The sequence below is a fragment of the Corvus moneduloides genome, chromosome 12 (assembly GCF_009650955.1).
Source record: "Corvus moneduloides isolate bCorMon1 chromosome 12, bCorMon1.pri, whole genome shotgun sequence".
Taxonomy (NCBI): Eukaryota; Metazoa; Chordata; class Aves; order Passeriformes; family Corvidae; genus Corvus; species Corvus moneduloides.
The window spans coordinates 18,473,736-18,487,425 of NC_045487.1; the positions used below are offsets into that span (position 1 = coordinate 18,473,736).

Genomic DNA, 13,690 nt, shown 5'->3' on the forward strand with positions numbered 1-13,690 from the left:
GCAGGGACCTTCCCCCATGGGATCAGGCACTGCGAAGCTCCCCAGAACCTGGATGGATTCCTGCTTTCGGGATGGGGCTGTTCTGAGCAGCCCCAGAGCTCCCACTCCACAATTGAACTTCAGTGCTCAGCACGGAGTGCGTCCCTTCCCTGGACACTGCAATCAGGCGACGGAAAACGAGCAGTTCTCCTGGAAAGAAGGTAGGGAACAGATCTCCAGATCAAATAATCAGTTGAGTCCCACTGAGCCCATATTGGTTAATCTTCAGGGCATATCACAAATTTAACTGCTTTGGGAGTTTTTAATAAAACACATGAGGTGAGGGATGTGGAAGAGTTCATATGTCAAAAATAGACCTTTCCCCAATGACAGAAATAGGCATTTCCTGGGCAAAACCCAGAAAAAACACTAAATACAGGGATGACCTGAGTGTGCTGGTGGTGGCTGAGATCTGGGAAGAGACATCTCAGTTCATGGAAGAGAAACTGAAAGAGGGGAAGTTTAGATGGGATATTGGGCAGGAATTGTTCCCTGGGAGGGTGGGCAGGCCCTGGCACAGGGTGCCCAGAGCAGCTGGGGCTGCCCCTGGATCCCTGGCAGTGTCCAAGGCCAGGCTGGCCATTGGGGCTTGGAGCAGCCTGGGACAGTGGAAGGTGTCCCTGCCCATGGCAGGGGTGGCACTGGATGGGCTTTAAAGTCCCACCCCAAACCATTCAGTCATTAAAGGCCAATATGCATTGGTCTCATATAAAACGTTTTGTTCAGATGACAAGAGCTCTTATCTCTGATACAGGAACAGATTTTCCTGCTGTGCATGTAACTGGTAAATCTCATTTTTCCCAGTGTGGGATTCCAAACCAGACCAGCAGCCAGTAACTCCCTGTGAGCCCCTCTGCAGCACTGAGTCCCTCTTCTTGCTGAAGCACATTCCAGGTCTCACTGGAGAGAAGAGCAAACAACCCTCATCTGAATGCAAATTGCTATGAAGTTTTCTGTGCCATTCACAAAACATAATTAGTCTTATGAGACAAAAGTATTTAGTCCAGAAAAGGAAATTCTTCATATTTAAAGATACTTGGGGGAAAAAATTCTCTTAGTTATTGCACTGAATAATGAGAACCTCACACTCCCCCAGTCCATGTTCTGTGTCTTGCATGGGAGCACTTTACAATGCAGTGTAAAGAACTAGAATCTGAGGCTGCAGTTCTGCAGAGATAAGTATATATATAACTTATATATAACTTTATATTTGGTATGCAAACAACGAAGATTCTAGAGGTGTCCTACCACAGAGGAATTCTAGGTCATGGCAAGATTTGTATGGACTAAATACAGAAGTGAAATCTTTACAGAACTGGTGATTTTCATCTTGTCAATAGAAGTTGTTTCAAAAATGCTAAGCAAGTTTTGTAGAATCCTATTCTGAGTTCTGTAGAACCCTGTGAAAGCAAATCTTAATCCTTTGCATTTTTAAATTATGTTTTATAGCACTGTATTGGATTACTGAGATGTTTAAAGCCAATAATCCCCAGCTGCTCCAAAGAAGAGTTTTTGAAACGTAGCCATGTTTTCCTGTAGCAGCTTTGAGACTCAGTATTACGAAACCATAGACAAAGCCATAAAATGATGGCCCTTTGAAAACAGAAGTCATTGTGCAGGGAAGAGGAAGAGAAATAACCTCCTGAACAGTATGATGTGCTATCTGTCAGCATCCACCTCTGAATTCACCATGGAATGAAGGCATTTTCCCCAAGCTTTGATTTAATTTGTGCTCATTGGAGAAGGGTGAGATTGCTGCTTGCTGTACCTCATATAAAGCAGGGGAAAGCAGGAAGACAACTTAGTACATTATGGAGTGAATGACACAGAAATAAGCCTGAGAGAGTGATATTAAAAGGCTTGGGAAATGAAAAATGGCTGTAAACAGAGTTTTACATTTACTTGCTGCCCTGGGGAGATCCACTTAAGATAAATGTGAGAGAGGCTGTCTGGTTTTAAGCATAAACTCTACAGGAAAACAACCAGCATAAGAAAGGTAGTCTTATTAAAGACCATGGTGATTAATAGAGTCATTTCAAGTAATGACTAAGCTCTTGGTAGAGTTTATTTTAAATAGTAATTGTGTTCTTGTGCTCCTCAGACCAACTGGCATTCTCATAATTCCCCAGATGCTCCAAGGCCAGTGAGGCTGCAGCCCAGCCCACGCTAGTCCCAGCCATTTTGGTATTATGTAAGTGGCTATCAGTGGCACCCTGAGGAGGAAACAAATGACAACTAAAGTCAACTTACTTGCAACTACTAATGCTGTATTTACATGCTAAGCCAACCCCCAATATTTTTTCTCCCTAAGAATTGATATGTCTGAATATCTGAATAACACTTGTGCTGTGACTGATGGTCTCTTTGGTTTGTACCAGAAATGAGACAGAAAGTGAAGATTAAAGAGTGAAAACCTATCAAAAACTAATGATTGCAGGCAGGTCTATTCAGCTCCCAAACCAAGGCAGACAGAATTGCAGCCACCAATCCATTTCTGCTCAGATCTATAACCTCTTGCTGAAGGGCTGGCAGCCCCCACACAAGCAGAAATCTAAATTCAGTCTGTGGTTCTGCACTTACAGCTTCATTTCCAGAGGCAGCTTCAGCAGCGCTGCCGAAATGCCAGGCTATTAAAGCATCCTGGGTGGTCTTTGTGTGGCCAATGTGTTCCTCTACAAAACATTTTTCCACTTTGAATTTAATCCTACTGGACTCCTCAATCCCCATGTCCCCCTCAGTTTTGTCTCCCTCAAGCAGGAAAGTTCCTGATGAAGGGCTTCCACATCGTGACTCATTTAGAGAGGTTCACATTGCAGCCTCTGTAACATTTAACTTTACAAAACTCGACAGGCTAGGGAATTACTGAGAGTCTCCTTTACAAACACATTTGCTAAAGAGAGAAAGGTGAGCGATAAATAACTAATCAATAATCTTCTCCTTTCCCCAGCTTTCTTGGAGCTCCAGAAGGAAGAGCTCAGATCCTTCAGCCATGCCCGTGGAAGGCTCTTTTTTTGATATCTTGCTTAACTATTCCAGTTTAGTGCAAATTTCTTCCATAAAGAAAATAAAAGCCACTTTGAGATTTCTGAATGAAAAATCGAATCAATAATTCATTTTTGCTTAGGCAGAGATTGTCTGTGAGGAGACCAATTTTGGCTCAAAAGCATGAGATAACAACCTCAGAATATTCAAACACATTCCTGAAGCAGCCTCAATTGCCCTAATAAAGGAGACCATCACTGTTTAAATACCTAATGGGAGGCTACAGCTGAAAAGACCAAATCTTCACATTTATGTTATTATTTGCAACCCATTACAACACAAGATTATAATTAAAACAATATTTGCATGAGTCTTTTTTGAGATGTCTTGCTGTAATTAGTCACCATAGAATACTTCCATTTAACCCAATAAAACCCCAAATACACAAACACAAGGAAAGCACCACCTTCATTAAAACAACTTCCTTTTGGCTTCCTGATCTGCTCTGAGCACAAATCAGAGGAATTATCTGGATTTTTAGCATTCATAGGCTGTAAGGACTAAGACATAATTCCCAACTTTATATTACAAACCCAGAAATGCAGCAAGAGGTACTAGGATGATGCAATGAGATGCTAAGCATACAAATAAATACAATAATAGCACACAATAAATACAAAAAATAGCACAAAAAGGATGGTGTCAGCTTGCAATTAAAATTTATTTCTCTTTCAACTGATCCATTTAAAAAAAGGGCAAATGATTCTGCATATTTTTCATGAGCATATCTCATTTTGAGCCAAACCTGTTGATTACACCTTTCTAACTGATCACATGAAGCACAAACACATCCCAGACCTGGCTTGACCCTATTTCTGACCTGTCATTACAGACGATTGTGGCAAAACCTTTCATTTCTGTTCTAGTGACAGAAGCAGTAACAAGAACAGGTTTAAGGCAGTGCCTTGCTACAGCTGGAATGATGTTTGGTGCCATTGCTATCATGCAGAAGAGGCAAATTTTAAATGCTTCAAACCTACAGCTCTTCTTGCAGAAAAGTATCAGAAACTGATGTTTCACAGAGAGCTTGTCGTGGGAAATTGGCCAAAAATGGGTATTTTAAAAATTAGATTAGTGGTATTCATAGCTGAATGTATGAATCAACTTTAATTAGATGTTATTTCGGAAGTGCATTAGGGGTTTTGAGGTTATAAATACCTTTTGTCACCCTTGCCACAGGCAAGTCTTGGCCTTAAGAGTGCAATAATCAGGTCTGGTGGGGTTATCTGCATATCCTAGAACACCAATCTAATTTCTGCATCTTGCACCAGCAATGTCTTTTTTAACCAACAGGACAATCTAGAAGTACTGGAGTGTGAATGAACCTGTGTCCAGTCAGGTAAAGTGTCACCTTCCACACCAATAAACAATTTTCTCATTAATGAAGATCGCTGAAGTGCCCTTAAAAATGAGTTTGGGGAAAAGAAAGAGGAAAACCTAACATTTGGTAGAACTGCTACATTAAGAATAGTTTAATTTTTTGATGAAATGACTTTCATATGAGGCAAGTAGAGGGGAAAAATTTGCATTTATAGAAGTGAAATAAATCCAAAAAACAATAATAATAAAAAAAACCCCATACATGTGCAAATATATACATAAAAACTACTGAAAGCTCCATTCACCAGAATAGGATTAGGCATTTTTTTTCTCCACTTTAAACATGCCCTTACATCCAGCATATTTTCTACCGAAATGTTCTTTTCAAAATGTTGCCAGGGTGATATCACTATTTCAATCCAACCAATTTCCTTTGAAGTCTCCCATAACAGTAATTAAATAAATTGCTCTTGGAGTAATTATGTTTTTTTTCTGGAAAAGGAACTATTAGGTTAAAGAGAGATGAGAGAGTCTGTCACCAAACATAATCTTTCTAGAAACACCGGTGCTTGCTACATTTATTGGAAGAAGGATGGAATACTTAAAAACTTTGGACTTCTTTAGTTTTTGTAAAGGAAATGTCGACTTCCCAGCTGAAATAAGCAACAAGCTGAAATGACTGGTGACAGTCCTGGGAGTGCAGAGAGAAAGAAAATAGGAGTTGTGTCAATTGAAAGCTTTTAAATTCTATGTATTAGGCCCAAGAGGGCTGGTGAGAACTGGAAGGCCAAATTACAGTGTTAAAGCAAGTGGATGGTGAACAAGATGAAGGGGATGGAAAGCCCAGGACTGATGATCCAGTGGAGGGTACAAAATGGTTCAGTCCATAAATACATGGTGTTTGAGGCTTTGGAGTCTGGGCTGCTGCATTAAGGAGGTTCTGTGCGTGGCAATCCATCAGCTCCAATGCCTCCCTTCTCTGCTCTGGGAATTTGATCAGCCCTGACAGAGGCAAACGAGGCTTTCACAGCTCCAAGGAGTTTCCAAATACATAACTTTATGTTCCATCTGTACTTTGGCTTTGGTTCCAAGTCAGGCTAAAATTGTTAGGTGCAGTATGCTGAGCATCCCATGAGTTTTTGGGGTTTTTTCCCAGATTCATTTCTTTTAACTTTGCTAAGGATTTCCCTATTATTTGTGGGAATTTGCCATACACCCAACAAGCAGCACTGATTTAACCCTCAGAACAAGCTGAGCTAACCCTTGCCTTGTTCTCTGGCTTAGTCTGGTACCTCAGACCTCACAGAATTTAAATTCTGGTGCTTGCTGGGTTTGTTCACATTGCAAAGAACCTGGAGCTTTCCATTTAAAGTTTTCTTTTCATTCCATGGCTGTTTTCCTGTATGTACAATGCTGAGCACCCCCATCTTCCTCCTCCTTTAAATCTCTATGCAAGATACAAGATAATGTTGCATAAGAGTAACCCACGTGGAGCAGTATCTGAATTTCTTTCTGGAGCCTTTATCATATCCCATCCAAGGACAGTGATACAGTGCTTGTCTGCAAAGCTGGCCCTCTGTTTTCTCACCACTTTGAAGACCCAAACACAGTGTTTTCAACCTAAACATTCACAAGGGTGAGCAAAAGGACAATAAAAAATAGCTTCCTGGAAATCCAGTGGTCAGAGGGAATAAAGCACCAGACAGGCACCAGCTGGAGAAACTGGATCTGGGGATTCATCCAAGAACAGGGAACATCTTTCTGAGCAGACAGACATATTTCTTGTTCCAATGGATGGCTGACAGGGTAAACATTGCTATAAAAAACTTAACATGATCTTTTTTTTTCAAAACTCTTTGTGCAAATTTTGTGAGCCCCTTCTGGCTTAAGCTTCAGCAAGTGAGTTTAGAACCAGACCCAAGGAATGGCAAATCCATACTATAATCAGGAAGAATAGTTACAAAGGTCACACACAGGCACTTGTATTATGTTTGTAAACACAGCTTTAACTAAACCCAGCTCTAATACGTGACACGAATGATGGTGTAAGAATAAGATTGCTAATGGGAATGCTTACCTAATGCTTATTTAATAATGGGGCTTAAATAAATAGTGTAAAAAATAATTTTCCACATGTTAAGGTGAAATTGTTAAAATTTCAGAGCCTTGTAAGCCCTTAGGCCAGTGTTGCCACTGCTTGTGACATGCCCAAGCTGCTGTGAGCTGCCAGCACAGGCAGCAGGACCCCTCTGGATTCTTAGGCAGCATCAGCACCACTTTGGGCCTGCCTGGGCCTTGGGGTTGGGTAATTTATTCAGCTCTAACAGATTATCTAAGGACCAAGTGGCCATTGCCTGATTTGCTTCGGCTTTCTGCTCAGCTCAGGATGACTCTGCTGTAAGACAGCTGGTTTATGTTTGTGTTTGAAATGAAGAGGCAGAAATAACAATGCACTGGTCCACACAGAACGAACTACCCGTGCAGCAGGGAGGCAGCACAGGATGGGAGAGGAGATGTGAAAGTCAGGGACAGGAGGATGGTGAGGTTCCCCAGGGCTCAGCTCCTGGCCATGGAAGCACTGCAGCCTGGGAGCTGCACAAAGCTCAGAGATAACACAGGGAACAGAGGGTGCTGTTCCACACACAGAAAATCCACCTTCCACAGCAACACAGGCTGGCACATGCCCTACAGGGCAGTGGGGAAAGGGCAGGGTGAGGAGCAGGTCTGCAAACATAACAGTGGCTCTGGAAAAATAACATTACAAACATAACAATGGCTATGGGTGCAGGGAGAAGGATCCATCCCTGCATTCCCTGGCATAAGGGCCCTCCAACCCCATCCTGCCTCAAGACCTCTGCCTGAGGCAGCTGATGGCGAGGGGGACACCAAGGAAAGGCAGGGACTGGGAAGCTCCTGGGCACCACTGTTAACTGTACATAACTTGTATAAGAGCTCAGTGTGAATGAACTGATAATTCTCTGGATAAACCCTTCAGAATTTAGGCTAAAAGATCATTCTTGTCTTTTAATTTCTGTTCTTTTGGGTTAGATGAGCTCAACAAGCTGCAGCAGAATAAACTGATGGAGACTTCAAGGAGCCTGCACTGAACCCTGGATGTGAGTCAGGTGACTGCTCACAGGCAAAGCACTCAGCTGGACAAAGGATAATGTGTCAACCTTGAGCTGTCCAGAGGAAACTGCGTGCTGAAAGGAGGGAACAGCACGTGGGGAGCAGAGGCAACCTGGATAACCCTAACCCCAACCCAACAGAGAGCAGTTTTGACAGTTATTAAAAAGTCATTACCATTCTATTCTTTGTTGAAAAGTTTTCCCACTTAAAATTTTAATTATCTCTATATTTGTCAAATATAAAGCAAATCAAGTCACTCCAGACCTACAAGGAGAAAAGTGGTCATTCCATTTGTTTAACACATGACTTTTGTGTCATTCTGCTGATGCTGGGAGCAGCAGAGGGGTGATAACCAGTGGGTCAGTGGCTTTACTGAGAGACAGAACAACACTTTCTTTGTTGAGCTGTGCTTGGAGTGAGCCTGCTCCTGGGATGGGGCTGTTCTCTCCTGGGTCTCACACATGGCAGAGGGGGACAAGAGACACAAGTGGCACCTTTGGCCTCCCAAACAGGGTAGCAGAGCAGTGAAGTCTGCAGTTAATCACCAGCCTTGGGATGAACAGCTCATTAGTGAGAGCTAGATCTTTGTGCAAACACATTCCCTGGAAAAATAGGGAATAGCTTCTCCCCAGAGTGCTGCAACTCACACATGTTGCCTGCAGTAAGAAAGTATGAGAACAGCTCGGGAGGTCAAGGCAGAGCCTTTGGGTTGGTTGGTTATTTTTGCTTCAGTGCAGCCCTGGTTCACAAAACACAGCTGATAGCACGAACCAAGCCAGGAGGGCCAGGAGGCCTCTCGCAGTGGCCAGACTGTGGAGGTTACATAACCTGCTTTTCTAGTTTGGGGGAGGGAAGGGAGAATTGGAGGCCAAATGCCCACGCTCTCCTGTAAAAGCAGGGATAAAGCTGTAAAAATACAGGGGGTCAGACTCCACGACCATGAATATTCAGGATTTTAGACTGTTGTTTCTAAAAGAAGATTGTGTTCATAAACAGAACCAGAAAATATCCTTCAGGGTCAGTTCTGCTTTTGATTCCAAATGTTATGTTGGCTCAGACTTCCCCTTTCCTGGCCTCTCCCGTTATCCCATTGAATTCATCAGAAGGCTGTGGCTACTGGCCAAGAGAAACGGGTAATGCATCCCAGAGCCCGTATTCTTTGAAATATCTTCTGAGACAGGAATTTATAGCATCGATATAATGAAACGCAGATTACAACATCAAAGGCCAAGTCTGTCTGCTTGCCCCACGTACCAGAGCTATACAGACAATTTGAGCCATGGAACCCTGAGGAAATTGGGAAAAATGTGGAGTCACATCTAGAACGAGGCTTTAGGACTTGGTTGCACCTTCAAGAACAGTCTTAAGCAAGAGATAAATCCCATATGATGTCACACAGGTAGCAGCAACAGATCTGAAAGAATTGCCATGGAATCACAAATATTTTGGCTTTGGAGCAATGAATTCAGCAAATTTAGCCTGGTCTAGAGCAGTTACTCCCTCAGACAAGAAAAAATAGGATCAAGTCCTGACTCCATCCTCATTTTGTCCCTCCTGCCCCTGATCACCCTGAGAGGGTTATTTTTTTTTGCTTTAATGCAGCTGTTTAGTGTGTTGTGTTCTATGCCATTCTCTTTTATGTTGTTATTTATTATGTATTCAGTAATTATCAAATGGGTGCTTTCTATCCCAAAGAACCCACATTCCTCTTCTGCAGTAATTACAAGTATTGCTTTTAAAGATCAGAAACTGGACAGCTTTTTCCTTTAAAGGAACAGAAGGAGAGACTTCACCTAAAACCTTGGAACAAACCTTCATTTATGAGACAAGGGAATCATTTTTATTCCACTACATGAATTCAGTGGCCTGCCACAGGCCAGTCATAATCTGTTATTGTTTCCCTACAACCTTGTACTATTAATTTTTCTTTTTAATGAACTGTCCAGTCTCGTTTAGCTGTGGGAACTATGATGGAGCTGCAATAGAAATGGTTTATGTCATGCCTTTGTCAAAAGGCTTTTCCCTACAGCAGCAGAATGTAATTGAAAAACCATTTTAAAATAAAAGTAACTGAGTGGTTGCAAATGCAGGTTGTCAGGAACGGAGAGGGAAAAACCTTTGCATTACATTAGATTTTACCAATCACTACTTGTGTGTCTTTATTAGAGTTTATAGAGATGAGGAGAGCCACATAAATTGCATCTGTTGCATGGTTATATCAGCAAGTGTTCCTGAAAATTACTGAGAGCATTTTAAAGAAGTTTTTCTTCAGCTGTGACTAACAAAGCACTAATTGGCTTGGTTAAACGCCTCAAAAGAATTAAATACACTAAATTTTGATTTATTTGATAGCATACAGCATATGTCCATTTTTGAGACAGCAAACTAATGTCTGAGTACAATTCAAAGAGCTTTTATTGCATATGAAGCCTTGAAAGGCTGAGTGCACAGCCATCTTTTCCCATGGAATATTTATGTGCAAGACACATGATTCAGTTTTCTCTTGGGTTTATTTTTCTAGCCCTGGCTGTGTGTATTTTTTCTTGGAGACACTAAAGTACAAATTTTAAATATGCTATTATTATCCTTCTCACCATCATTATTTTTAAAGCCCATAATGAGCAATTATATTTTATATATCTATATGTATACATCCTCCATATTTATGTACTTATTGTTAAATCTGACACTGGTTCTCTCCATAAAGTCTCATTAAAACTGTTTCAGAAAGACTCTGATTTAGCTTTTGCTTCACACTTTTCACCTTTAAAGTAACTGTGGAAACTTTTCCAGAAGTTTGTTTTATCAGAGCACAATTTTCAAGTATTTGAGGTTATTTTGACCCACAAGTGATTGGAGTTTGGGGGAGTTTTTCAGTCAATGGATCAATATTTAATGCCCTTTCTCCCCTGCTGGCCAATCCCTGCAGCCTGTGCAGTGCAGTCTTGCAGTCTCTCTTTAGGGAATCTCATGCCTGGGGGGAGTTTCAGGAGTTTCCCATTCCTCGCCCAGCCAGGCTGCTCCAGATCCTGCTCCAGAGCTCCACTCTGCAGCCCAGACAGGGCTTGGATTCCCCAGAAAGCTGGGAAAGTGCAGGGATGAGTCTCTGATGACTCAGTTGTTTCAGGATTTGAGCTGGAACAAACTTTTTGACACCAAGAGACGAATTTCAGCTCAGGTACAAGCTCATTGTTTCCAAAAACAAATCACTCATTTCAGCATTCTTCTACATTCAAGATTCTTTCAAGGCAGCAGTACTTCATGGAAATAATTTTCTATTAAAAAGCAGATAGGAAAATCTGAAATGTCCATGTTAGGAGGTACTGAGACTGTAAGAGAGAGGACAGTAGGAATGTATTTTCTCACTTGATGTCTTTGAAGTCTTTTTAATTTCTAATAAAATAGCCATCCTTCTTCAATATCTGTTTGACCAGAATGTGTCTTATCATTATCCTAACAATGTTTCCAAAGGTTTTTCAGCTCAAGCAAGCCTTGAAGAGAACCAAGAAGGCAGAAGTAATAAATTCAGGCTCCATCCTATCGCACAGACTATGTGAAATGACACGTACTCCTCTTAACAGTTCACTCTCAGGCCTTTCTTCAAGAACTGCTGAAGGATTCCCTGTACTTTGGAGTGTCAAATCAAAGCTTTTACCCTCACATGTGGGCCTATTTCATTTAGATTACTAATATCCACCCCAAAACACACGTAACGAGCTGATCCTTCAGGTACACTGTCTGTTCTGTGGGTTGACACTGAGAATTCAAAATTCAGGTCTTAGAAACCTACAGAAACAGATATTTGTAGAGAAGCAAAGTGAGAGATGTGAGACAGGATAAAACAGGCAGCTGGAGGGGGAACACTGCTCAGACAAGAGGGCCAGGCTGAACATGCAGGACAGGGGGATTCTAAGTGAAAATTAATTTTCTTTCCACATTGCATCTGTGCAGAAACAAAACTATGGAGGAATTTCCATCCAGGATCTGCTCTGTACATCAGGATCAGCGTGGTTTTCCCATTACAGTCTTTCTACGTAAGAATTAAAAGCAAATAATAAAAAGGATATTGCATATGAAAGAGGCAAAGCATGCATTATACAGCACTAATTTATATGTCCAGGAAGTGAGCTTGAGTTTCTCATCCTGTATGATGAACTCATCACAGCCTTCCAGGATCTGAAGGGGCTGCAGGGAACCTGGAGAGGGGCTCTGCAACAGGAACTGGAGGGACAGGACACAGGGAATGGCTGCCCAGTGCCAGAGGGCAGGGCTGGATGGGAGATTGGGCAGGAATTGTTCCCTGGGAGGGTGGGCAGGCCCTGGCACAGGGTGCCCAGAGCAGCTGGGGCTGCCCCTGGATCCCTGGCAGTGTCCAAGGCCAGGCTGGACATTGGGGCTTGGAGCAGCCTGGGACAGTGGAAGGTGTCCCTGCCCATGGCAGGGGTGGCACTGGATGGGCTTTAAGGTCCCTCCCAACCCAAACCAGTCTGTGGTTTTATGATTCTGTGGGAGTGTTCTTTTCTGGGGTCCTGAGGACCCTTTATTCATGTAGGATGGTTTTCAGAGCAATATAATCAGAGGGAAATGTATCTGTTGTGCTTACCCTCAATCTCCCTTGAACTTCAATATAGAAAATCCAAGCAGCACAGGAAGGAAATGTCCAGTCAGGATATTCCCACTTCCTGAAGCTCCTGGTCACCTGCTGTTGTGACTGAGCCAAGGCTCTGTCACAGCCCCCAACAGCTCAGCAGGGCCTTGTTGTCTGCCCTGCTGCTCTTTGTTCCATGAACAATAGTTAAACAAGAATATTTTACCTTCTCAACTCTTGTCATTATCCAGATACTGTAACAGGAAATTTGCATTCCTGAACAGGCACAGCTGGAAGTAATTTAAGAAAGATCCTTCAAAAGAAGGAAAGAGAATTTAGGAAGCATATGGATTCACAGGTTTACATGATAATCAACAAAAGCAGCTCTTGTTCCTCCTCTTTAGAAGGGAGACACTTCACACTCCAAGCAGAGGGAACATCCCACAGTCTCTCTGCAGGAAGCTTTCTTTCACAAATTATTTGCTTTAACTCTGAAATGCAAAAAAGTCTATGAAAAAAAGGCACAACACCGTCAGATATAACTGGGGTAAGGACCCAGTTGAAATTCACTTATCTCACACACTAGTGAGAGTGATGTGCCTTCACATTTTCCTTTAAGCTTATTCCGCACAGTCCTTTAATTTCTAAAAACTAAGTCTATTTGGAAGTAGCTCTGAAGTCAAGAACAAGCAGAGTAGACAGGGGCCTGAACTAAACCATGAACTAAGATATTAGAAAATGCAAAGAGAAGCAAAATAGTGGTTAGAAAGTTCATGTATCTGTGCATGGAACAGAGACATGAAGAACTAATTTCAGGTATTTTCTCTGTGGCTTCTTGGTACCCAGAAATGAATTTGAAACCTAGTCAGGAATTCTTCAAACCTAACCCTCTTTAGAATCGTTCTGTTGAGAGCCTGGATATGAACAAGAACTGAGCATTGTTTGCAAAATGTGGCTTTTGTGTTCAGACAGGACAAGAATCTCCCATACTGAGCTCTGCCCTTGCTCAGAACAGAGGCGCTAAATTAAACTGAGAGCTCCTGGTGTCCCTGTCACAACCAGCCCGGGTGCTGCAGTCCCCCTGCCCAAATCTGAGAACACCACACACACACATCCCATAGAGCTGCTCACAAGGATGTTTAGGTGTTGGTCCATTCAGCTGCCAGAAATAAGATAATTGTCATTCAAGGACATTTCCAGAGAAACGAAGCATCCTCCAGCAGGACCTGAGTGAATTGAATGTAAAAATGAGTCAGCAAGACAAAGAGCTTTAATATCCTGGCTTGTACTTTTTAACCTACACAATTCAGGTGGGCTCGTGCCTTTGATTCTGTAAAAATGGCAGTCTTGACATATTTATTGTCTATTACACGTAACCTGTTTCTGCAGTTAAACTTAAAGCCAAACAATGGACACTCCTGTAAGTGGGCAATTCTCATCTCTGTGCAACCACAGCAACAGCAGCAACTGAAAGTCACCAAGGATTTGAAAAATTAAAGGCATCAGAGCAGCAGATACAACAATTTTCACGTCTAGTTTCTCATACTGCTCTACTTCCACGCTTTCCACCTT

General features: G+C 42.2%; 1 protein-coding gene across 1 annotated transcript in view; it reads right to left on the reverse strand.

Annotated features, from left to right (window-relative positions):
* CDH11 (cadherin 11) overlaps window positions 1-13,690 on the reverse strand; it is an 81,482-nt gene that overhangs the window by 27,309 nt on the left and 40,483 nt on the right. The window lies entirely within an intron of this gene.